The sequence below is a fragment of the Pantherophis guttatus genome, chromosome 1 (genome assembly GCF_059756535.1).
Source record: "Pantherophis guttatus breed Tessera chromosome 1, ASM5975653v1, whole genome shotgun sequence".
NCBI lineage: Eukaryota > Metazoa > Chordata > Lepidosauria > Squamata > Colubridae > Pantherophis > Pantherophis guttatus.
The window spans coordinates 101,243,816-101,267,098 of NC_142063.1; the positions used below are offsets into that span (position 1 = coordinate 101,243,816).

The window sequence follows — 23,283 nt, forward strand, 5'->3', positions numbered from 1 at the left end:
GAGGGACAAAGCTGCTCACAATTAAGCAATGGAGGGAAATGGTTATAACAACAGATTTTGCAACCAAAGGGAATTCATTACTAGTATCCTACTAAAATTGCCAATTGTTGTCAGCACCCAAATTTCTTTGAAAGCTTGAGAAAGTTTAAAGTAGGTAGTTATCATGCGGTGTGAGATATATATATATATATATATACTAACAATATAGTAATAAGCATCATTTTATTAATCTATGGCCTTGCATATACAAATTTGGATAATAAGAAATTGTATATATATTCATATACAAACAGACACACGCACAATATATATATATATATACACAAGTATGTAGACAAATATTTGAATGGTTGGAAGTCCAAAGTCAAAACAAATAGGAATAATCAGATTTCAACTGCATTGTGGAACTACCTTGAAACAAACATCTGATATTTTCATAAGAGGTTTACTTTTGACTACTATACTTTTATCTCTTTTTTAGAAAAGCATTGTTTTTATACCTTGAAAGATTGGTGTTTTAATAGGAGAAATATTTATTTTCTTTGTATACAAGCTCTTGGTCATAGAATCATATTTCCTTTAAAGTCAAGTACCTTTTTGTGATCTGAAAAACAAAATATATTAATGTATTAGACTGTAAACAAGATATCTTAATTTATACAATTCTTGTTTTGTTTCATATCTTCATTGCATTAAGCTAAATTAATTAAGCTCAGCATTGTATATTTTCTCTTTTCATTAAGTATTTTGGTCTGAGTGTAGCAACAAACTGAAACAAGAATATTAGAAATCTACACTGAGGAAGAGCAATGTTAATTAGATTAAATGTATTAATTTTGTACACTACTTATTAATATTATTCTTCACTGATTTTAAAAAAATCGTATTTCAAGATTTCCACAAACATTTCAAATTCAAATTGAATCTGATTTATACTTAAGTACTTAAAACTGTCACTTTTATTATACAAAACAGATTTTTAAAATGGACATTGCAGGGGAAAACACAAAGATTTTACATTATTTAGGAAAGCTAAAAATAGGAAGAATAAAAGCCAAGTTGCTGCAGAGTTTCTCTAAATATTTCACCAAAACTATAGTGATAATAAGAAGCACCATGTTGACTTGTTCTCCACATTTTCGTCTCTTCATTTTCAACAGTGTAGCTCCTGGGACTATACAAGTAGACAAAATAGCAAAGCCTTTTTTAATCTTACCCCGATCAACTGAATCTCTCTTTCTCCAACACAGCTTTGTGCATGATATCTTTCTGATAGTGTTTCTTATTTAATTAAAACAGACACTGACAGAAGGACATGGATTAGAACTGTAATGATGCATTTACTTAGATTAATCGGAGTCTCCTTTTGGAGTAATGGCTTAAACAAAGAACAAAAGGGAATTGTTATGAAACAGCCTTTTATCCTAAGCAAAGGTCATATTATGAGGTTTTTAATTTTGTCATCCTCTGTTATACTGGGCCTCGCTACTGGAACATGAGAAGTGCCCTTTTTAGTTTTTCAAAGCCCATTATTATAATATAGCCATTAAAGCTGCAAATTAAAATGTCTGATTTTAAAACAGGTTGCTTAGCTTTCAGAACCCTCTAATTAGCATGTTGTGCATTGTTGTGAAGGAAAAACGACTAAAACACTAATGACCACTGCCAGGTGACCGCACTGCTGAACAAAGTAATAAACCTCTTTTTCAAGTCACATAATGAATTATCCAAGCTGGGGTCTCCCCTACATCATTTTACACATAAAGAAATACATATAACAATTCAGGGGTTATTATCATGAGATTTAATATGTAGCAGAAAACAAACCCAAATGTGAATGACAGAATTAATATCAAACAATAAGGCAAAAAACAGACACAAAAAATATTCAAGGAATCAATAATACAATTCTCTAAATTTCTAATCACATCCACTGAATTGAATAGGGCTCATGTCTATGTAAATAAATTAAAGGGTTGTATTTATTTTTGTAGCCCAACCTCACTTCCCCAGAATCCTGAGCAGCTAACAAAAATGAAAATGTTTTTTTTAATTAAAATCCATATTTAAAATGACACAGCCTCTAAAATAATAATTAAGAAATTCAAAAGGCTGTTGTGGTCCACCGGCAGCCTGCGGAACTGGCAGCAGAGTCGGACAGTGAGGAGGCTGGGGAGGAACATGGGCCAGTCTTGGAGTCTGGGGAAGGCTCGGACGAAGCTCTGCGTCAGAGGCAGAGATGGGGCCAGGACCATCTGGGAGTTATGTGCTGACTCCGGAGCCTCCAGTCTGACATCAGCGAGACAGAGGAACAGAAGGAGCCTGTTCCCAGTGCACGCATGCGCAGAGCTGCCAGAAGGCAAGAACAGTTAAGACAAAAGGGACAACTCAGGAGTAAGGCTTGGAGATGATTGGCCCCTCCCATAAGACATACAGGAGGAGCAAAGACATGCGAGCCTTTGCAGGAAGCAACTTTGTTCATTCTGGTCAGTTTAAATTCTGAAGCTCCATTTTGACTCTATGCTCCGTGTGGCCTTGCAAAACTAATTGCCAATTAGGTCTTTGGCAGCGTGTCAAGGGAGATAAAGGTGGGTGCTTATCAGCCTTATCCCGAAGGACTATGGCAGACTTCTGTCAGATTCTTTACAAACTGTTTGTGACTCATTACGGGCTGTGAATGAACAGAATTCATAGCCGTTGAAATAAAAAGAGGGTTTTGGGGACTAATCGTTTTTACTGGTTCAGGAAGCCTAGGTCAGAACAAAGGCTTGGTTGAAGAGGAAAAAGTAAGAAGGGTGATTTTAATACTTCTTTTCTATTAGTGCCACTATTACTTAAAAGTATGCACTAGTGTATCTATGCAGTAGCATAAGAGCCAATCTTCTGCTATACCATTCTTCCAAGACAGATGGGAACTTAAGGTTTCTAGTCAAATTGAGAATAGGTTTTTGTTTCCATAACCAAAAAAGTATAATTTCATCTGGATCCAGTGGCATAGTTGCAATGCAAATTATTATTAGTCCCAAGGGGTAGCAATGGGGGCACAGTGGTTAGAATGCAGTATTGCAGGCTAATTCTGCTGACTGCCAATAGTTCAATCCTCACAGGCTCAAGGTTGACTCAGCCTTCCATCCTTCCAGGGCTAGTAAAATGAGGACCCAGAGGACTCAGATTGTTGGGAGCAATATGCTGACTCTGTAAACTGCTTAGAGAGGGCTTAAAGCACTGTGAAGCAGTATATATTTCTAAATGCTATTGCTATTACTATTTTGAAGGACAAATATACAGTATGTGTATACAAGTGTCTTATTACATGTTGGCCATCCCCAATAAGCTGTAAGTTGAATGTTTAGCTTTTCTTCTTATGCTTGCTTGCTTGCTGATTTATTGATTGAACCTATATGGCTACCTAGCCACTCTGTTGATCCTTGGCAGCTCACCACAATCAATAAAACAGGAATACAAGATACAAGACCAAACTATTACCCATCTGACTCAATCCCCGTCCACATCCAATGGTTGGGGGGAAGAGCCAGGTCTTCATGACCTTCAGAAAAGTTAAAAGAGTAGATTCCTCCTTGAATCTCGAGTGGGAGGCTATTCCAGGGGGGTGATTACAGAGAAGGTGCACCTCCAAGATCCTGTCAGTTGACAGCAGTTGAGCATGTCCACCTTCTTTGACCTAGTGAGACATAACCTCAGGAAGAAACAATCCTGAGAATAGCCTGGTCCTGTGCCATTTAGGCTTTAATGATGATAACCAGACTTTGAAGTGCACAAAAAGTAACTGGAAGTCAATGCAGCTCATACAACAGTAGTAAAACATGGGCAAACCACAGAGTACCCAGCAACTGCATTGCATTAGTTGCAGCTTCCGAATGGTCTTCAAGGGCAGCCCCATGTAGAGTAATTGTACTAAATCAATTGGAAGTGACTGATATGAGTGACCATGAGCAAGGCCTCCCAGTACAGGAATGGGCACAAGTGGTGCACAAGATGAATTTGTGCAAAGTCCCACCTAAACAGCTGCCACTTTCCAGGAGGAACCAAGTCCAGGAAAATCCTGAAATTTCATCCTAATTCTGGTTCAGGAGAATGTTACCCCATCTAGAGTCAGAGATATCAATTCTCCTGATCCCAGGGAACCAAAGATCCATAATCATTCTGTCTTGCTAGGGTTGAATCGTAGTCAGATTCTGCCCATCCAGACCTTATTGGCTCCAGGAACTAAAGTAGGATCTGAACAGCATCACTTGGTATATGGTAAAGAGGTATAATTGGCTAGTAATGATACTGAACCCCATGATATTGAATGACCTCACTCGGGAGCTTCATAAAGTATCACAATGGAACTGAGAAAGAACTTGCCTTCATTTCCTTTCTCAGTCTTTAAAAATGCAAAATATAGATATACCATCTCTGTCTATATTTTTACATTGCCTGTATACATGCAAAGTTAGAGATTCATCTAATCTATACCGATAATCTTTAACGTATATGGTCCAAATGTTGACAGATCAGCAGGTAGGAAAACTAGAAACTGTAGTTCAGCAACACTTAGAGAATCACACAGACCTTTCTGAAGTAAAGTTAATAGACTGGAGAAAACTGATTAATGGTTACTGAACAGAGGTGAAACTTGCTTTTTTAAATAAGAGGTAAGTATAGGACCAACTATGCATAGCAAGTAGCTTTGTACAAAACAGGATGAGTAAATGTCCACTGAAAGTGCCATATTCAATTTGGGAAGATGAGACATATAAATGTAAATGGCACTATATCACAGAGGCTTGAAAGCTACAAAATGATGGATTTCAGATCTAGACAGCACTATAAGTATTAAGTCATTTTCACATATGTTTAGTTGATGCTCAGTTAGTGGTGACCTGCAGCTGATTGTCTACCAAAACTACAGTAGATCTTCAGCCAAATTCCAACTATAGCATTAGCTGGACTAATTCATTCAGACATGCAAATCATCTCTCACTGGGATAGCTATTAAACAAATCAACATCCACCTTTGATCTGTTCTGAATCAAAACTGTATGTTTACTCAGTTGGTAGCTGCACTGTGATGTGGAAAAGAAGAAGCTGAGATATCACACTTCTGGAGTTTCATGAGAAACAAAATCTAGAGTGTCCAAATCATCAAAGCATCTAGTCATAAACCTTTCAATGAATTTAGTAGTAGGTCAGCACTAAAGGAATTACAAGAATGGGTCATAAGAGAGAATATTTTAAGGACACTGTGTAATGTGAACGAATGCCTTCTGTGTGTAACTCAATACCCACGAGCCTAAGCTAGCATTTGAAAAGCACATTTTGATTTAATAAAAGTCAAATGTTGAAACACACACCACAGTCGTTTTAGCAAATAAGTAGAAAAATATGGGGCCAGTCTCCCACATGCAACATGAACATTGGCTTTAAACTTAGAATTGTTTAGATAGTAAATTAACTGTGTTGCTTAACCTTCACTGGATAAAAAGCCTTCCAGCCAATATCTGTATCCATTCAGCATTAGAACAATGAGCTCCTGCCTAAGCATAGTACTTAGTGTCCTGCGGTTTTTATCGAATATCCATATATTACATTAGTGTACATAGCACAGTAGCAGTAATTTAAGAGTTCAGCATAGCAGCCTGGTAGGATCAGGCTGGCATAACAGCAGTTAGTAGCGTGGCAAAGTACAAACAGTAGCAAAACAGTTACACAAATTCAGGGCTCATAATGCTATGGAAAAAGAACAAGAACTGAAATGGATTTCACATAAGGAAAGACCAGATTGTTAAACTACAGAAAGCGTCTGTCTTCCATATAGGCTACCCTTCAGGAAAAGAATTGACAGTAATAATCTTTGGTGATTAACTTTACAGCCAAAATTCTGTTTACTGTCCCAGTTTGGATGCTCAGTCTCTGTCTGAAAGTCAGCTAAGTCAGTCAAGATGGGAACAAATTTGCATCTGTGCCACAAACAGAAAAAAGAAAGCCAAGCTGTGTACCTTTGCAATAACCTTTTTTGTGAAAGGATTATGTTTAACTTGAACTGTTGTGATACACTTAAACAAACAGTAGTAAACTTTGTTGCAATGAGCAGCTTGATGCTACTACTCCAAGTAAGGAATAGTAAGAGGATTTGAAATCACAGCTATGTAGTAACTTCATTGATTGGTTTGTTTAGGTATTAGCTCAAGAAAATTTGTATTTATTTTCTAGTCTAACATGACGTTGCAGTATCACATTGAACAAATAAGATACAAAACTGCAATTACGCCTACAACTAGCTGCCTAAGACCAATTCAATTGCAAAAATAATTGCAAACTAGTATGTCTAGAGCTGCACACATTTCTTCCTGTAGGCTATGCATGCAACTAATATATCTGTGATGGCACAGCTAGTTTTCATATTTTCCATGATAAAATTAAAATTACAAAAAATATATATCTGTGCCACAGACATACACAGTCCTCTGTAGCAGAAGTCTCCAAACTTGGCAACTTTAAGACTTGAGGACTTCAACTCCCAGAATTCCTCAGCCAGCATATCTCAAAGTTGCCATGTTTGGAGACCCCTGCTCTATAGATGTATGAATGCAATGCTGAACTAATTAATTATGATGTGCAAAAAGTGGAGAGCTGTTATTAGTGACTTCAGCACAATCTTAAAACAACTTCAGGTTATGGATGGGGACATAGTCATTTAGTACAGTATATACTAAAAAAAAATTTTTTTAAAGAGGAAATATGCATTGTGGTGTCACAGCCAAACCCATCCTTTCTTGCTTTAATATATCGCACAACATCTTTACATAACTCATAGAATTTGTGAAACAACATATATTTTATTATTTGCCCCTGCTTGCCCCCCTTCTCCACCCCAGATACCTTTATATGGGTTCCTGTATCACAAAGTCATAGTGTGGCTTGATTTTGGCTTGATCCAATGGGTAAGTTTACATATTTTATTTGTTAACCTACATAATACAGAAGAATGACTCTGTATTATAACTGCGACTTGATTAACAAATGGCATGTGTTTGAAAACTCAGTTCTTGTTTAACAATCTTTTCATACTACAAATTATTAATTATTCTCAGTTCTCTTCAGAGTAGCAAGTCATGACTTTTTTTATGAAGGATGAACCAGTGATATCAGGTAGTATATGTCAAGTAGTAGGTTTTCAGTATTTAAACGGTAATAAATTGTTCGTTTTAGCCTTCCAGATCTGGCCCTAAAATGTTTTTGTCTTTCTCTTTTTTTAAATCTTGGACTATGATCTACCCATCCATAAGCTTTCATAAGTCTGCTGGTGGCTCAGCAGACTAAAAGCATTGTGATTAACACCAGCTGTCTGCAATTACTGTAACTTCGAATCTCACCAGGCTCAAGGTTGACTCAGCCTTCCATCCTTTCTAAGGTAGGTGAAATGAGGACCCAGTTTGTGGGGGCAATAAGCTGACGTTGTATAAATATACAAAAGTATGAAGGCTATTGCTTAATGCATTGTAAGCCGCCCTGAGTCTCCGGAGAAGGGCGGCATATAAATCAATTTTTTTAAAAAAATAGTATGTTGTCTCTTTTGAAAAAATATTTACTATGCATGTAAATAACCTAGCTCAGAAGCATTTTTTTAAAAGTTATTAAATAGACTCTCCTAAAGCCATCCAATCATAGTTGTCAATACAACAGTAATCATAAAAGTCTTTATATTGCCTTAGTGAAATTACGGTGATACTAACAGTGAATCAAAAAGAGGCATGAATTTGGGAAGCCTTTATTTGGTGTTTGTTTGTTTGTTTATCAAATTTATTGTCTGCCCATTTATCACAGGTTAACTCTGGATGGCTACATAGCTATGTATTTCAACCTCCATAATTAACAGAATAAAGACCTTTAATTAAAGTTGCTTAGATATTTTGCTCCAGGTTCCTCCATTATAATAAGATTTAAAGATCTAAAGTAGGCAAATAAAATCTATCTGGCACCTAAAAGGCACTAGAACTGATGCATGCAATGCGAGTACTGTCATAAAATGCTCCTGTTACAAGTCACCTTTCATATAATTATCAGAAAACCTCCAAAAAGTCTCTCAAAATAAGTGTTTAATATATGGCAAAGGGAGGACACAGTGGCTCAATGGCTAAGACGCTGAGCTTGTCAATCGAAAAGTCGGCAGTTCAGCAGTTCGAATCCCTAGTGCCGCATAACAGGGTGAGCTCCCGTTACTTGTCCCAGCTTCTGCCAACCTAGCAGTTCGAAAGCACATAAAAAATGCAAGTAGAAAAATAGGGACCACCTTTGGTGGGAAGGTAACAGCATTCTGTGTGCCTTTGGTGTTTAGTCATGCCGGCCATATGACCACGGAGACGTCTTCGGACAGCGCTGGCTCTTCGGCTTTGAAACAGAGATGAGCACCGCCCCCTAGAGTCAGGAACGACTAGCACATATGTGCGAGGGGAACCTTTACCTTTACCTATATGGCAAAGGAATAAACAGTCCAAGATGCTCTAGCACTGTGATGGGGAACCTATGGCACCTCTCTGATGGCATGTGAGCCATTGCCCCAGTTCAGGTTCGCTGCATGTGTGTGCATGCCTCCCACCGGCCAGCTGGTCTTTGGGTCTCTGCTGCACATGCACAGGGGCAGGGCATGTGCAGGGGGGCTGTACACACATGTGCAGGGGGGGTGGGGAGAGTACAGGAGGCACACATGTGCATGTGTGGGGGGGCGTGTGCAGGGGGTGCAAATTGCATTTGGGGATGCTTTGCATTTTGGGGGTGCTCACTCGCACTTTGGGCACTCGGTCTGGAAAAGATTATTTATTTATTTATGAATGAGATTTATATGCCACCCTATCTCCAGCCGTACTCACAACAGTTAAGAAACATCTAATAAAAAGTTAAAAAATTAAATCCAAATCTCATAATTTAACAGTTAAAAGTACAATTAAGACTAACAAGTTAAAATTAAATTAGAATTAAAACCCCATCAGTCCAGGCCGGCCAAACGAAACAGCCATGTTTTCAGGTCGCGGCGGAAAGAGCGGAGGTCAGGGGCCACCCGGAGCTCCAGGGGTAGTTGATTCCAAAGGGTAGGTGCGCCCACAGAGAAAGCCCTCCCCCTGGGGGTCGCCAGCCAACACAGTCTGGCCAATGGCACCCTGAGGAGGCCTTCTCTGTGGGAACGCACTGGGCGATGGGAAGCTGTTGCTGCAGATGGTCCCCCAAATATCCCGGGCCTAAGCCATATAGGGCCTTATAGGTAATCACCAGCACCTTGATTCTCAGAGGGCAACCGGCAACCAATGCAAGTTGCGTAGGAGAGGTGTAACATGGGAGTGTCGGGATATTCCCATCACTGATTAGTGATTAGCCATCACTGCTCTAGCATGAAGCCATTTATAGTTTTAAAGGTTAAGATTTTATAATCTTAGAAAATTATCTGCAACTGTATTTTTTTTCTTTTCCTTCTGACTAGATTTTGAACCTACCTTATAATCCATTAAACTCTTCTACTAATCTCCAGTGCCAAACAAAGACTGCATCATTTTAGAGGATGCTAAATCCCTAATTACTCTCCCTTAGTACTTCATTTCTCCCTCTGCTCCCCCATTCTCTTTAACCCATTATTGTTTAATTTATCGTTCTAATTTGGTCTTCTAAATCACTCTAAAGTAAAAATGCATGGCTTTTCTTAAAGAAAATAAACTGAAATGATACACGGTGGTTCATGCAAAATCTTGTTGTAAACCTCAAAGCCTTACCCCTTCAAATAACAGCCTATAGAACATAGGAAGGAATTTGGTTTGTTGTCTAAAAATAACCAGTCAAACATGGACAATGGACTATAATAATAAAAATTATGACAAAAGACACCTGAGAGGGTAGCAGGCAGCTTTTCAAAGACTCCTCTTGGGAGACATAATTCAGGCAGACAAGGTGAAAGGCCTGAGGAAAGACTGCAGTATGCTTTTTAAACTGACAACTAAAATCAGCTGCACCACAGGCCAAAAAACATCAGAACTGGGACAGTTTAAAAAGCAGAAGAGCTCATAGCGCTAAACTTTGAAAAACGGAGGTTTCTGAAAGAGGAGTGACTTTGTCATATGTTTAGAATCAAATTATACCCATAAACTTGCAAACTAATTGGTACAATGTGCTACAAATTATTTGCATGCTTCGGTATGTTGTTGTCATACAGACAGGGCAAAGAGGAATTCTTTGGGTATCTTCTTTATGAGGACTGGACTGGACTGCCACATAAAACCTACAGTTACTGCTACTGTTAAAAAATATGATCACGAAAATACAAGGGACAGTGCCATCTGACTTAAACACAGTGTAACAGGCTCCATACTCTCTTCAAATGGCATATTCAAGTTTTGAGGGCCTTTGAGAAGGCCAGCAAGGTTGGGGCCAATCTTATATTTTCCCTTATATTTTCTCTTGGCAATTGACCCTGGGTGAGAAATTACTGTTGTTCATACTAGACAAAGCAAATTAGAACATGAATTGTATCTTTCAGGATTAGTTACTGTATCGCTAAAAGATGTACACAATATTTTCTGTTTAGAGAGGAAAGAGCAATGATGGAGAATCCCTACATAAAAGGAATTTGCTTAATTTGCTTTAAATGTCTATCCTATGCTGATACAAATGCTGACCCAAGTTGCTAACCAACAATAAGATACAAATGTATCATCAAAATATTAAATATTTTAATTAAAACTCATTCAGTGGAATTAATTATTTTGTCACAATTCTTTTCAATTGTATTAATAGCAATAACACTTAGACTTATATACCTCTTCACAGTGCTTTACAGCCCTCTCTAAGCGGTTTACAGAGTCAGCATATTGCCCCCAACAATCTGGGTCCTCATTTTACCCACCTTGGAAGGGTGGGTAAGATGAGTAAACCTTGATACTGGTGAGATTTCAGCTGCCAAATTGCAGGCAGCTAGCAGGCAGGAAAAGTAGCCTGCAGTACTGCATTCTAACCACTGCACCACCGTGGCTCTTTATTAAAGTTATACTTTGCTTTTCTGTGAAAAATGTCATATTGCTAACAATTTTTTAAAAACGTATTTAACGCATGAAAGTGTATTCAATGAAATACACATAAAAGGTCCTGAATACAAAGCATATTAACAGATATTTTGACTTAGAACTTTTCTAAATAAGATGACTCTGCTTCCTAACACAATAATAGCAGTGGTGGGTTTCAAAAATTTTTACTACCGGTTCTGTGTGTATGGTTTGGTGGGCGTAGCGTGGCTTTGTGGGCGTGGCGTGACTTGGTGGGCATGGCAGGAGAAGGATACTGTAAAATCTCCATTCCCACCCCAATCCAGGTTACTGCAAAATCCCCATTTCCTCCCGATCAGCTGGGACTCGGGAGGCAGAGAATAGATGGGGGTGGGGCCAGTCAGAGGTGGTATTTACCGGTTCTCCAAACTACTCAAAATTTCCTCTACCGGTTCTCCAGAACTGGTCAGAACCTGCTGAAACCCACCTCTGAATAATAGGAATGACAATATCATATCTCTGGACATGGAATTCCAGAACTCTTGTCTTTCTCTCAAGTGCCTCTCTAATAGTAGCAGGGGAGACTATTGGGGGATGAGGGGTTATTGTTTTGTTTTGTTTTTCATATTGGGTTTTTATTGTTTTTGTAAGACCCAGAATCACTGAAAGTGAGTGGACAGCCATACAAATCTCCTAAATAAATACATACATGGGAGGTGACTAAAGCTGAACAGATTCACATGAAAGAATCCTGGTTCAAGCATGTCAAAGTCATGAAGTCTGGTTGCAACATCCTATACTGACTGATTTTTTTACTGAAGCACTTTATACACATCTAAATTGAATGTAAATAAGCCATGTTTCACATTATAGTAAATTTTACATGTCCAGAAACAATAAATACTGGCTCAACATACTGTACATACTTCTGGTCATTATCAAAACTAGACTTTCCAGATTCAAGGCTCAATCTAGAATTACACTAGAATCCAGAAACTGTGAGCCTGAGGTTTTAACAGTCCCATTCAGCACAGGACTAAACCTTTTTATTATCTGTTTTTATTAACTGAGACTCCGACTCAACCCCTCCAAGACTGAGTGGCTGTGGCTTCCGGCGTCCCGATATAGCCAGCTGGTGCCATCGCTGGCTATTGGGGGTGAGTCATTGGCCCCCACGGAGAGGGCTCGCAACTTGGGTGTCCTCCTGGATGCGCGGCTGTCTTTAGAAGAGCATATGACGGCCGTGGCCAGGGGGGCTTTTTATCAGGTTCACCTGATCTGCCAGTTGCGTCCCTTTCTGGATCGGGACTCCTTACACACAGTCACTCATGCCCTCGTCACTTCCCGACTGGACTACTGCAATGCTCTCTACATGGGGCTCCCCTTGAAGAGCATCTGGAGGCTCCAGCTGGTCCAAAATGCGGCTGCGCGAGTGATTATGGGAGCGGCGGGGCGCTCCCATGTAACTCCTGTCCTGCGCGAGCTGCATTGGCTCTCAATGGTCTTCCGGGTGCGATTCAAGATGTTGATTAACATCTTTAAAGCACTCCATGGCTTAGGACCTGGGTACTTACTGGACCGCCTTCTGCTACTGACAGCCTCCCACCGGCCAGTACGCTCCCACAGGGTGGGGCTCCTCGGGGTGCCGTCGGCCAGACAATGTCGGCTGGCGACCCCCCCAGGGGAGAGCCTTCTCAGTGGGGGCTCCTGCCCTCTGGAACGAGCTGCCCCCGGAGGTACGGAGGATCCCGGACTTGCGCACCTTCTGCCGTGCCCTGAAGACTTTGTTATTCCAGCAAGCCAGGCTAGCCTAATTTTAATGGTTTTAAATTTTAAATTGGATTTTAATGGGATGTTTTTAATTGTGGGCCAAAGTATTTAATCTGGTTTTAAATTGTTTTTAATTTTTATATTTATGTATTTGATCATGGCTGTTCACTGCCCCGAGTCCTTCGGGAGAAGGATGGTATATAAATATAAATAATAATAATAATAATAATAATAATAATAATAATAATAATAATAATAATAATAGTAATAGTAATAATAATAGTAATAATAATAGTAATAATAATAGTAATAATAATAGTAATAATAATAATAGATACTCTGCAGGAATAATTGACTGGACCCAGATGGAGTTAGACAATTTGGACAGAAAAACAAGGAAGCTTATGACAATGAATCATGACTTGCACCCTAAAAGTGATGTTGACCTATTATATTTACCAAGAGCAGAGGGTGGTTGAGGACTCCTACAAGTAAAGCAGACTGTGGAAGAAGAAAAACACAGCTTGAATGATTACATCCAGAAAAGTGAAGAGCCAATGATTAAGGAAGTAAATAAAGGAGGCCTTTTAAAGACAACTAAAACAAAAGCAGAATATAAGAAAGAAGTAATTGAGCAGCGAGCTGAAAATTGGAAAAGCAAAATTCTGCATGGCCAATACTTGAAAAGTATTGAAGGCAAAACTGACCAGAAACTAACTTGGAACTGGTTAAGATCAGGAGTACTGAAAAAAGAAACAGAAAGCTTTATTTTGGCAGCTCAAGAACAAGCCCTAGCCACAAACTGCATGAAGGCAAAAATTCAACATGTTACCACCAACAGCAAATGCCGCCTCTGTAATGAGAAAGATGAGACAGTCGACCACCTGATCAGCAGGTGCAGCAAAATTTCACAAACTGACTACCTGCAACGCCATGACCGTGTTGCTAAAATCATCCACTGGAAATTGTACCAGAAGTTTGGATTTGGGTACAGCAAAAACCTTTGGGAACATCAGGTTGAGAAAGTTTTAGAGAATGAGAAACTCAAGATCTTGTGGGACTTTAGGATTCAGACTGACAGGCACTTGGTCCACAATACACCTGACATAACAATAGTTGAAAAGAAAAAAATATGGTTCATTGACATTGCAATACCTGGTGATGCACGGATTGAAAATAAGCAGCAAGAAAAAATCACAAAGTACCGGGACTTGCAAATTGAAGTTGAGCGACTGTAGAAAAAGAAATCATGTGTTGTCCCGATTGTAATTGGAGCCCTTGGAGCAATACCCAAAGGGCTACCCCACTATTTAGAAATTCTAAATTTGCCGGACTTGAACATTTTGACTCTACAAAAAACCACCTTACTCGGAACAGCTTACATCCTCTGATGATACCTTGACAGTTCCTAGGTCCTTGGTTAGGACTCGAGCTGCTGAGCTATTAATCAGCCTCAAAGGCTGTGAATCTCACTAAAGATTAAATAATAATAATAATAATAATAATAATAATAATAATAATAATAATAACAACAACAACAACAACAACAACAACAAATGAAAAGCCTGATAAAGAGAAAGCTCTGAAATTCTGGAAGAATTTGTGGGAAAACAACAAGAAGCACAACAGAAATGCAAAATGGATCAAACAGGTTGAGGACTCTATTAAAATGCATAAAATGGAAGACGTGAATATAACAAAAGCAATGGTGCAAAGACAGTCAAGAAAAGTGAAGAACTGGAGTGCACCTGGACCGGATGAGCTGCATGGCTTCTGGTTAAAGGCACTTACAAGTCTGCACAAAAGATTGGCAACCCAGATGAACCAGATCCTAAAAACACCTGAAAATGATGGATGGATGACAACTGGAAGGACATTTTTGATCCAAAAAGATAAAGAAAAAGGAAAGGACCCTGGAAACTATAGGCCAATCACCTGCTTGCCAACAACATACAAGCTTCTTACTGGTATCATTGCAAACCAAATCTATGGATACCTGGAAAGAAATAACTTGCTTCCTGTAGAACAGAAAGGATGCTGCAAAAACTCAAGAGGAACAAAAGATCAATTGCTGATCAACAAGATAATCCTAAAGAACTCAAAGAAAAGACGAACCAACCTGTTCATGGCTTGGATAGACTATAAGAAAGCATTTGATTCAGTTCCCCATAGCTGGATCAAGAAATGCCTGGAAATATTAGGCATCAGCAGCAACATACAAAAATTCATGGAATCTTCAATGAACCTCTGGAAAACAAAACTTATGGCTAATGAAGAAAAACTGGGTGAAGTTGAAATTAAATGAGGCATTTTCCAGGGCGATTCCCTTTCACCCCTACTTTTTATACTCTCAATGCTACCACTGACAATCATTTTGAAGAAGATGAACTGTGGATACGAACTTGCAAAGAAAGGACTGAAAATCTCGCACTTGATGTACATGGATGATTTGAAGCTGTTTGGTAAAATAACAGTTGAACTGAATTTATTAATTGAAAACACAAAAGAATTCAGCCAAGACATTGGTATGCAGTTTGGAATTGACAAATGTGCAACAATAGCAACCAAAGCAGGCAAGATCATAGAAGAGGATGGAATAGAACTAGAGAATGAAGAAATGATAAAGGCAGTAAAATCAGAAGAAGGCTACAAGTACTTGGGAATTTTAGAAGCCTCTGACTTAATGCATAATAAAGTCAAGGAATTAACTTGTCTAGAAAATGTACAGAAAATTGAACAGAAAATGCAGCAAACTTAATAGGGATATGCAATATGTCCAGAGTCTGGCAGAAATCAACCATCCACACAATCTGTTTCCCATAACTAGGTCTGTAACTAACTTGAGATGGATCTAGATAAGCCCCTTTATCTTAAACCACATTCAGCCAAGATACTATACATGCTTATTTGTCTTATCCAATAAATGGAATACCAAGGACTGGCCACAAAGTATGTGGAATTCAGAATGTGTGTTCTTTTTAAGTATGGTGTAATCAATACCCTATTCCAAGTCCATTAATGACTGGGGCTGGCTTTGGATTCAAAGGCAAAAAATTTTTTAAAAATACACGGATATCCAAATATCATCTGTCTTTTCCTAGACTCAAATTAAATGTTCCAGGAAAGGACTCACCTGCTTTAAGAAACTGCAGACAGATATTATATCAGTTCTATTAGTGATACACTAAGCCAGTTGGCCTGAATACAAATTACAGATATTTACACAGCACGTTCTTCTTCATTTTTAGAACAATGTCCATACTGTATATGAGAAGGTAACGCTACACAGCAATCAAATTAATAATACTCACATTTATACTTCTATAAAGTTTTTCAGACAGATGGAAAGTGATTGTTTTCACATTTTTTTCCACATACTACAAAAAAAGTAGAGTTTTGGAAGTGATTTATTGACTAAGCAAGCATTCCAGTCAGGTATTCAACAATGACACTCTTGATACCTCAATAACTCCTTTTAGGTAGCAAAAGGGAAGCTAACTCCAAAAGAGGAGGGGGGAACTTCCTGACCAATATAAACTAGTACAACAGCTGATATTTTCTGAATCCAATAATGATTTTATCGCAGACTTTCTTTCTGCTATAAAAAAACAAAATACCTTCTTTTCCTCTTTAGTATTTGTGTACTACAGATTATTCCACATTTCTTCCACGATGGGACTCAAGGCTATGTATATTTTATTTTCAGGCAAGTCTCTGGGAGCACTCAGCTAGGCAGGTATTCGATATAACACTACAGGAGAAGCACAAAAGACCTGAGCATGGCAAAGGTGGTCATAATACATAAGCTCCAAATGACAGCCACCTAAACAGCCTGCATCTTTTGTCAAATTAAGTATAAATTAATGGATGTACTTTGTCATGCTGATCAGATTTAATTGTAGCAATGCATCATTAGATGCAAATGAACATTCAAGCATCTTCAATATAACAAGGCAAGTTGAACACAATGTTTATTTCAGGCTGGCCCTTATTGACATAGCAAGGCTCATTGTCAACCCTCACTCAGTGAAACATTTTTCACTGCAGCTTGAACAAATGTTTTTTTCATTCTAAACCAGCCACCTACCCATGTTTCTCTAGCAAGCAACACACAGCCCTTCAACCAACTGGAAACCGAGGCTTTGGACAATCTCTTACAATGGGGGTATCGTAATTTTACCATGTAAGGGCCAAACCAGAGAGTGGAGCCCTCCCAGAAAAATCTGGCTTCTGGTGAATGAAGTGTGTGCTAATGCACACAGCTTCTACTTCGAATTGGCTTCTGTGGGCAGTAAATGAACCAGCAATAATTTAGCTAGTGTATTATCATTACATCCTATACTTTTGACAAACCAAGGCTACAAATCAAGTTTTTTCCCCTTGGTTTATGAATTCTAGCTCCCAAAGAATACAATAAACTATGATTTCCAGTTATTAGAGAGTGAATGCTGGTCTCATGCAAATCAACCTAATGCATTAAAACAAATAGAGTATCTGGATGATCTGGATGAGAATTATTAAATCTCACAAAACTATCCTTTTATCATATATAAAGACATTTATCAGGACAGGGGAATTTCCATAAAGAGCAATATTTTCCTGAACAGCAGCTTCAGTTCTACTTGAAATCCTAGCCAGAAAGTGTTTTGTTTTTGTTTTGTTTTGTTGAGTTGGCTATGTACCACAGACTCAGTTCTCTCTCTCTTTCCGCTATTTGGCAGTTATTTGGGCAGCTGTTAGTTAAAACCAAAGTCTCGTATCTGTTAAATGCAACCATACATTAATATACTGTCAACTTGATTCCTAATTTATTTATAAATAAACAACAACAGCAGAAGTGGTTAAAAAGAATTCTGCATCATATTTTTAGTTTGTTTCCCCTTCTACACAGAATATGATTTGACCACGTATCAACCTATAAAAATTCCTGGAAATCTGAGAAGCTTTCAGTTTGCACAAGCCAGTTAATAATGAAACCATGGTAGCAGCTCATTCCACGTTCATGGTTCTCCCCTGCATCTTCTCCCTTTTAGACACTTTGTATAAAATAGGAAACTCATAAAGGATCATTATCACATTTATAGCAAATGCTCGTGCCTGGCATGTTATGTCTCATAGCTGTTTGCCCTGCGGTAGAAAAAAAATTACATAGGGTTTAAATGTATGTGGTCTATACAAACTATAGTTAAAACACTATTAAACAGTTATAAGCTTATCTGTACGAAATAGTAAAAAAAAATCCATTTTTATTCTTCTTTAGGGCAACATTTTATGACAATTAAATTAAAGGCTTAGCACCACTACTTCTTTGAAAAGAATTGTGACAAAATAAATACCGTAAATCACTGACAGAGACTACAAAGATATAAGATGCTTATTTCCAAGAGGTTATCTCAAAATCAAACATGCTTTTCTGATCTTTAAAATGTGAACGTTTCTCTTTTGCCATTCTCCCATCTGTAGACATTTTAGACAAGCATTTTGACAGAGAGAGAAAAATGTAGGGCTGAGAAGTAAGGCCTTTAGTCTTGACATTTTATATATTTTTTTCTTAAAAAAGGAATTTAACTCTCCTCCACCATTCAGTAGTGGTCATCCCAGCAAATCTTTACCCCCACAGCTGTGAATTAGAACATGCAGCTCTCCTGGAAGCAAAACAGGAGATCCTTTTACTAAGTTAGAAAAAGGGGGCATTGTGGAGAGAAAACACTTGCATTCCCTTCCCTTTTGAGTGTTCGTGTCATCTTCCTTATATAAAAGGCAAGAAAGAGCCACCTATACTATGTGAGAAATTCAGAAAAGAGACACACAGACATACAAATACAATTCCAGGGCTGGGGGTGGGGGGTGAGCAGGGCATAAAATAATTATATGTAGCAAAGTGACTTAACATTGATGGGAAATATCTTTAACAGTTGTTCTAACACAGTCCTTGCTAGTGGGAAAATATGTAGCAAAGTTATAAGTATTTTATTGCAGACCATGCTGGATTTACTACTTCACCTCAAAGTCTTGATTTTTTTTTTAAAGGACTAATTCAGACTTCGAGGCTAATTAAATGCATGCAAACACCAATGCATTAAATCTAGGGTTAGCGTTAATCAGCCAGCATTCACAGTAGTATGATAAGTAATAGTATTCCATTAATGCCTGATATTATCAAACTCATACATCTCTGTTTCAAAAGTGAATGGCAGAAAACAGAGCATCTTTTTTTCAGACTATGTTAATGGTAGTATATGAGCCAACAGACACCCACACAACACACAAATACAATGAGGATAAATTCAATTCCCTCTAAAATTGCAAGCCCCTCTTCCTCCGATCATGAATCAACAAAGTTTGAATAAAGCCTTTCATTGGATTCCATGCAGGCTTTTCCCAAGTTTAATGAAATTATAAGAATCCTTGCTTTGCAATAGGGTCATATTGTAAATTCCAGAAACGAAGAAACACACACAAATTCCTTTATTGTTCCTCACCTATATGCAAAAATCTTGCTAAACTAAAGTAATCATTCCAGAGAGAATCTATCTTGATTCACTTTCTTCCAACTAAACTATCTAAACTTCAGTCTATTGGCCCTCTGCAATGCTGCCCCTCCCTCCTGGGAATCCAGACTATTCTACATTCTGGAATACCACAGAATATTGTGGTATTGATCCTTCTTTCCTATCAGTTAATTCCTCATTGCTCCCCAATATTTATTTATATTTAAAAAGGTTAGGACAAAAATATTAGTCAATAAAATATTATCGAGTAGAAACATATTAGATCATTGTATTGGCATTAATTATGGAAACCCTGCAAACCATCAACTGTAACCATCCAGGTAGGGAATTACAAGATACATACCTGGGGACATTTCCATCTATTTGCACCATTTTAGAAATAGCTCCAGAACTGAGAAATGTCATATATCTATAATTGGTGCCTGAGCCTATTTATATCCACTTCATCTTGTGTATTTATCACCACTGAAAAGGAGATCTTTACATTGATTGATTCAATATTTTGATTCAATATTGATTGAATTTGTAGATTTGGATTAAAGGTAAAGGTTTCCCTTGCACATATGTTCTAGTCATTCCCAACTCTAGGGGGCGGTGCTCATCTCGGTTTCAAAGCTGAAGAGCCAGCGCTGTCCGAAGACTATGACTAAACGGCAAAGGCGCACAGAACGTTGTTACCTTCCCACCAAAGGTGGTCCCTATTTTTCTACTTGCATTTTTTATGTGCTTTCGAACTGCTAGGTTGGCAGAAACTGGGACAAATAACAGGAGCTCACTCCATTATGCGGCACTAGGGATTTGAACCGCTGAACTGCCGGCCTTTCAATCGATAAGCTCAGTGTCTTAGCCATTGAGCCACCGTGTCCCTTAGATTTGGGTTACTCAATATTTTTAAAACATGACCCATTATTTTTATTAATGACCTGTACTAAAGGATGAATATTTATCAATTCTGCAGATGGCCCAAAATTATGTAAAACAACTAATACTCTAGAACAAGGGTGTCAAACTCACATTGTCACAGCAGCATCACATGACGTATCGGGACTTTTTCCCTCTTCGCTAAAGTGGGGGTTAGCATGGCCAGTGTGTGACGCATCCGGCCCCTGGGCCAGGAGTTTGACAGCCCTTCTCTAGAAGATATAAAATTCAGACTGATCTTAATAGTAAAATGGGCTGAGAATACTATTTAATTACGTTTAATTGAGAAAAGTGCAAAGTTCTGTACTTAGAAAACAAAAATTTAATGCACAAGTATAGAAAGAGCTATATCTGGCAATAAATACTGGAACAATGGTTTATTGTTTGAAACAGTTTATTGCAAACTAAATATAAGCAAGCAGAACACTGTGGTAGATAAAGATAGTTTTAGGCTGCATCATTATAGTCTCATATTCCAGAAAAAGCTTGTTCCATTTTATTGTATTGTGTCAGACTCCACCTCAACCATTGTGTCCAGTTTGGGAAACTTCATTTTAAGAACATTTCAAGGAAACTGGATCATCAATGCCTTCGTTGGATATAACTAAGCATCTCCAAATAATTACTGTTTAGCAGTACTAGGTGTTTTATCACCAAAAGTAGCTGCAGGAAAGCTTGGGACTCCTATTACAAAAAGCTATGAGTGTGGATGTTCAAGTATAATTTCTAAAGCATGTTGGTTGAAAATTCTAGGAGTTGTAATCCAAACATTTCTGCAGGGTGCCAAGTTGAAGAAGAGGGCCCTAGAATTATCTAATTTGAATACTTATTTGAATACTTTGCCCAAGATTGCTCTGACATACTTTCTATTTTTACAAAATGTTAGGGCAAAGTAAGTTTATAATGAACCTGTCAACACCTTTCTTCTTTCCACCTATAACCTTTTTCAAATATCTCTTTTTCACCAGCCGCGTACTATAGATCAAGTAGAATTCGCTGCATAATTAAGCACTCTCCCCAATTTGATTTTTAAAGAGAATCTTCAGCTCATTACTTATGTTTTATTGTAATATCTCACAGCAGGGTGGTTTGTGTAATAAATAAATAAATAAGCAAAAATGTGATGCTAGTCCAAGGACATTGTGTCTTTCAGGCTCTACGTATAGCACTTAGCAGGTTACTGGGCCTCCAAGGCCTAACAGATTTAACCAAGACTTTTCACACAATCAGGTAAACAAAGCTCAGCCAGTCAGCAGATGTCCCATTCAGATAACAAAGAGAATATTTTAGTGACAATGTGAGAAAGGAACAGTAAAAATGGTTTTAAAAGCCACTCAACCGTGCTGACCATTTTTACACTCCCCAGAAGAATCTCTGTAAATTTTTCTATGGTATGAACTGCATCTAAATTTCTTGCAGCAATTGTGAAGCAAAATGCATATGTTTGCTAGAGTTTGCCCAGATAGTATAGTTATTAACAAGCTATTATGTAATTATTGAGAGCCAGTTTTATCTAGTGGTTAAGGCACCAGGCTAGAAATTCGGAGACCACGAGTTCTAGTTCTGCCTTAGACACAAAGTCAGTTGGGTGACTTTGGGCCAGCCCCTCTCCTCTCAGCCCTAGGAAATAGGCAATGGCAAACCATTCTGAAAATTTTGCCCAGAAAATTGCAGGGACTACTCCAGGCAGTTGCCAGCACTGGCAACACTGACCTGAAAGTACACACAAGAGAGGCATACAAACCACACACAGTTATTAAATAAAAATTAAATCCAACACAAAGATTATGTGGGCATTAATATACTAGGTTTGTTTCAGTCACTCATTCACTCCCACGCCCACAAAGCCACTTGCATACAAAAGATTGGTTGTGCTTCCTGTACAGCTCTGTTCTTCCTGTTATGCTTGTTCTATGCTTTCTTTTCATTTACAGTTTAAAATTAAAAAAGCATAATTCTCTGTCCAGAAAGGCTGAGAAAGTCTCCAGTTAGCCCAGGCATTTTGTGGATAAGGAAAAGGGTACTGTGCCATATGACTGGTAGCTTCCTTGTAGTATCAGATCATTGGTTTTATGGTTCACATTTCAAGCTGTCTGCCCAGAACCGCATCCCTTTCAAATGGAGTTTGAAATATAGCTGCCTTGGGCTAGTTAGGATATTCTTTGCTGGCTTCTTCAGAATACTTTGAGGCACACCTTTCATTTTTATTTTTATTTATTTTTATTTTTTTTTGTAGTAGACTGCTGGATACCAAGAGAAACAGAATAAATCTGAACCTCTGACTTATTGTAGCCTATATTTAGACATACATCAGGAAAATAGAAAAATAAAGAATGGGGCATGGAAAATGGCCTGTAAACAAGTTTTGAAATAGCAACTGAAAGAGGAAGACAGGGTAGGAAGAGCCTGCAATTGTATTATAGAGAAACGACAGCAACCTGATGACTAATGTCTTGCTTTTTTTTCTCTTCAGGTACCAGCCTAATCAAGGAAGTCGAGATGACAATGGTGGCACCTCCAATCTGCCAGTGTTATTCTTTAACATCAGATTAGCTTAATTTAATTTTAATTAGCTGCTGGTAAAACATCTATTTACCAGCACAGATTTCATCTTTGATGGAATCACTAAGGTGGCCTGTGCATACCACAGAGAACTGGCAGAAGAGGGTGGAATTCATCTTTACCTCTGCTTTATCTGCCAGGATGCTCCTTGCTAGCAAGTTAGGATTGGAGGCCAGCAGATGGATATATAATAATTCCATCTTGCTGACAGATGTTCCACTTGGCAGTTTGCCAACATTGAGTGCCTGTGGTTGTTTTTGGGTGGCCAGAACAGTATAGACATACTATTAGTGTACCATTCACTTTCACTCTCTCTTCCTGAGCTACTTGATCTCAGACATGTTGTTCAATAATCTCTTTTGCTGGGCGATATCAATGCCCACTCTGGGATGGCTCAGGATTTCATGCCACTTGATTCAGCTGATATCTGGCCCAATATATGTAACAAAACTAAATTTGGTTTTGGTTTTCCTTTCAGGTGGAACCGGTAA

At 38.3% G+C, this 23,283-nt stretch overlaps 1 protein-coding gene across 14 annotated transcripts in view; it reads right to left on the reverse strand.

Annotated features, from left to right (window-relative positions):
- Window positions 1–23,283, reverse strand: part of SOX6 (SRY-box transcription factor 6) — a 492,935-nt gene that overhangs the window by 335,605 nt on the left and 134,047 nt on the right. Inside the window, exon 4 of one of the 14 annotated variants that reach the window (XM_034416989.3) lies at window positions 501–604. The exons of the other annotated variants lie outside the window; for them this stretch is intronic. The gene's annotated coding sequence lies outside the window, so the exon portion shown is untranslated. The remainder of the gene's footprint in view (window positions 1–500; window positions 605–23,283) is intronic. 14 annotated transcript variants of the gene reach the window in all.